Here is a 4,443-nt window from a genome sequence, read left to right on the forward strand (position 1 = left end):
CTCAGAAGTAAACATTCCAAGGCCAGAGGATTCAGGTATCATTGCCAGAATTTTCATATATCCTGGAATATGTGCTTCAACTTTCTAAATGTTGAAAACTTTTTTGTGGTAACCAACTCAAGTCAGTTTCCTAGTTGTATCATGTCTGCAGCTCTTACCTGTTTAGACTAGTTAACATTTTCTTTCTGAAACAAAATTTCAAGAGAGAATCAGAATATTTCTAGAATCATATCTTATAAAATTCTGAACTGAACTACTATGAGTCATTGATACAATCAGTACTTCCCTAATCTTCAGTCATGATCATAATCTGTCCTACTTCTAATTGAAAGTTTGTGATTTTAGAAACATTTCTTAATCTTGATTGTGGTGCTTCATCATTCTCCTACTTTACTTTTTATCTCTTGGCTAAAGCTTAATATTTTGCTAATTACTCAGAAGTTGCTCTTTTTGAGTTTGCTTCAGTTTAAATGTCTGTCTTCTTGGATGCTATTACTATGAATGGCCTAGCTTTTTGACAATTATTTAAGATCTTTGTTAACAATTTGTTGGCTTGTAGAAAAAAATAGGTTATTACCTTTTATTAGACATTAAAAGTTAGGTTCTTAAAAAATCTCAATTTGACCAGATATGAAACAATTTAAAAAACTTTAAAGGTGTATTGATAAAAAAAAAAAACAGGCTTACAAAAACAAATACAGCATATTTGTCATTACCAAAAAGAGACAATTTAAAAACAAACATGCTGAATAGATAATGCAGATAATCCTAGTTATCTAGACAAAAGGTAGGCGCTCACAGTCTACAACTCTCATCAATTGTTTATTTTTTATTGCTGGAGTTTCATAATCATTTCTTTTTTGTTGGATGACTAAACCCTAATGTGGATGATGATAAAGATGGTAATGGTAAATCAGCATTTACTTAGCCCCCCACCCCACTTCCAGGTTTGGGAGTGGGCACATTTTCAGCTGCTGAATGCACTGCCTTTATCACTTTGTCATCTTGTGGGTTAGGGTTTTCTGAAGGTCTCAGCAGATAATTGATGATGCTGTGGTACTAACTTTGAAGTGGCTACTGACATGGTCTCTCATCTCCTTGATTTTCCTTATCTTCTTCATTGCTGTCCTTCCTAGGCTGTCTTTGGCAATGAGGACCCCTGCAGAATACCGATCTATAACCCTGATACATATTCTGTCTCACTGGTCTACCTTGTTCTCCTGCACCCTGTTTGTCAGCTCCCTCCACCACCTCTTCCTGTACAGGAGGTTTGGAATACTGTAATTGGTGCCCATGGGGTCTCTGCAGATAAATAGGTGGCAACCATCACCTGAGCTAGGATAGGCATGTTGGGCCTGGCCTTCAAGAGTGCTCTCTGATCCCACATTCGTTTCCCCATGCTCACTATTCTGATTATCCTGATGACAATTGCATTGAACCCCTGGGATGTGGATGTGGAAGGGGTCTATAGTGGTGACAATCTGCTATATGTTTACTGCCTTAAATTGAAACTCCACCAGGATTGGTGACATTTGCTACCTCTGCACCCTTTTCTCCTTCAATAACATCAATTCCAGTCTCTCCTTCTCCTATACTTCTAGGGTTAGTCTTTATGACAGTCTGGTGTACAAATGCATCATCCTTGGTTTATATATACATCATTTTTGTTGATGAAACCACATCTGTTTCTTACATCGAACCATTTTACTTTCCCCAAAACATTAGTTGCAATGATCTTCTTGTCCCCACCTACAGGCACTGCCTGTGTGAGGTTGCCTGGGTTTCTGCACACTGTGGTGCCAGGTTGATGTCTGTATTTGCTGCTGACAGCAGCTGGATCTCAGCCTGGCTGCTCATGGTTACCTTGATGGTGACTGGGGTTTCTTTGTGGAAGCTTCGGCTCTTCCTGGTTATAATGGAAACTAGGCAGGTGGCAGGGATGTGGCTGCTCTGGGCTTTCTGGGGTCCCCATTCTCCATTCCCACTGCCTATCAACTGAATGGCTTAGATTTTAAAGTTAGACACTTTTTGATTTAAACTGCACTTCCTCCTTGTTTCATATAAGCCTAATTACTCTTCTGTAAAATGGGAATAAAATAGCTATTTTTAAGTAATATTATGAAGACTAAATGAGAAAATTAACGTAAAACTCAGTAGCATTGCCATGAATTTGACATGAGATAACAGATAATAAATATTCATTTCCTTAAACTTCCTATGAAAACTTAAATAAATTCAATAGGAAAATAACTTTAAATTTTAACTTTGAGTTATTAGCATTATTACCTCCTTATTTTGACATTAAGAAAAAAAAGGGAAAGAGAAGGTACATAAATGAGGATGCTGAAAGGCTAATATGAAATATCAAGTAGTATTACAGATATACATGGCAAAAAAGAAAAGATGATTAATAATTTCAGTTGCTGAACTCAAATGTGTGGGTCTTTCTATCACACAACCACATCCCTCATTGCCAGAGGAAGAGATCTTCAGATTTCCAGAGCTGCTTCTAATTTCATCACAAAGTGAATGACATTATTTTTTCTATTTCTTATTTAATTTAGAAATTAAGTAAAAAATAAAAGATGATAGAATACAGCCAAATCTTGAGTCATGGGGAATTCACAGCATAATTTTCCAAATAAAAATATATAGATCAAATATAAAAATCTACCAAATATAAATATAGATACATTTTAAAAATTAAAAGTAAGTCCAAAGATAGGAAATACTAGATTTTTAAGCAGAAAATGTAATGAATTATATAAGATGGAAAAAATGTTTACTAATATGCCCAAAAATACTGCCTTTGAAAAAGTTAATAAATTTTGATAAAAGTACAATGTCAAAAGGAATAGACATTGGAAAAGCTATTAAATTATTTGCCCCCTAATGAGGATCACCATATGCTGTTTTTATACATAATTTCTTCAAATCTTGGAGAAAGTTATATAGCATATCATTTATACATATATAGCACCAGAGCATATAAACTTCTTGAGAATTTCAGGTGAAAAAAAGCTTGATTTGCCACCTCATTTTTTAAAAAGATTTTATTTATTTATTCAAGAGAGAGTGGGAGAGAGCACAAGCCTGGGATGGGGGAAGGTAGTGGGAGAGGGAGACTTCCCTACTGAGCTGGGAGCCAATGCCAGAGGGATCCCAGGGCCCTGGGATCATGACCTAATCCCAAGGCAGATGCTTAAATAACTGAGCCACCCCCATGCCCTTGCAACCTCATTTTATTAGCTGAAACTAAAATCAGGCAATACAGTATGCAAAAATATGCTCAGCACACTTAGTTTTCAGTTTCGATCCCACAATTTTAAACAGAGTATTAAGCATGTAACAGGTAACTATTCTTTTACAACAAGCAGGAATCTAAAAAGTCAAGACCTAGTACACTCTTAGAAAATATATTGGAGGCTAAGGAAAAATAAGAGTACCTTACCGCTCATAATTATTCTGACAGATCTATGCATTATTCTCAATTACAAAGTATTTGATAAAAATATAAAAGGAAAATAGCTGTTTCTGTTAATAGCAAGATACAACTTCAATAATCATTTACCCAGCTTAAAATCACTGGCCGATGCAATAAAATTAAAACATAAAATATATTTTTAAAAGATGAATTATTAGTATCTTCCTATCATATAGATTTTTGTAGACTAGAAAACCTAACATCATCAACACAAAAATACTAGAATCTTAAAAAGATCCACATGTGGGAAAATTTCTTAAAATGCATATATGAAATGCCATACATTTTCTAAGTCAGAAAATAAACTGAGAAGACCAAGAATAAAAACCTTCCCAATATAATAAATGATAAAGTCAAACTACTTAGAAATAAACATTAAATTTTACTTAGCAATTAGATTAAGAAAAGTATGTGTAAGTAGACCCAAAGATATCAATAAATATAAGTTAATAGTGTATTACTGGGAAGAAAGCATTAATAACACAAATATATCTGGTATTTTAAATTAAGTTTAAGATTAGTAGAATTTTGATAAAAATTCTAATAAGATTGGGGAAAATGAACTATTATTCTAAACTTTATTTAACAAAGTACTAAGAATTAAAATTAAGGAAAACTAAGGAAGTGTGAAGGGGACCTTCACATATAAAAGCCTTACAACTTTTGATTGAAATGTTACTAAAATAACTTTGGAAACCTGTGTCCCTTCTGTAGATCTAATAGTACCTAAATTATTTCAGCAAACAGGATACTTTAATTTTTGAAATACTATATAGTATCATAATTCACAACAGAATTATGAAGTCACTGGGATGCCTGGGTGGCTCAATGGTTGAGCATCTGCCCTCAGCTCAGGGCATGATCCCAGGCTTGGAATAGAGTCCCACATTGGGCTCCCTGAGGGGAGCCTGTTTCTCCTTCTGCCTATCTCTCTGTATCTCACATGAATATATAAATAA

General features: G+C 34.4%; 1 pseudogene; it reads right to left on the bottom strand.

Moving 5' to 3' along the window:
• Nucleotides 1-1,074: 1,074 nt before the first annotated feature.
• LOC140600785 (B box-binding protein-like) lies at nt 1,075-1,972 on the bottom strand (annotated as a pseudogene).
• Nucleotides 1,973-4,443: the final 2,471 nt, after the last annotated feature.

This window comes from Canis lupus, chromosome 12 (genome assembly GCF_048164855.1).
Source record: "Canis lupus baileyi chromosome 12, mCanLup2.hap1, whole genome shotgun sequence".
In the NCBI taxonomy this organism is placed as follows: domain Eukaryota; kingdom Metazoa; phylum Chordata; class Mammalia; order Carnivora; family Canidae; genus Canis; species Canis lupus.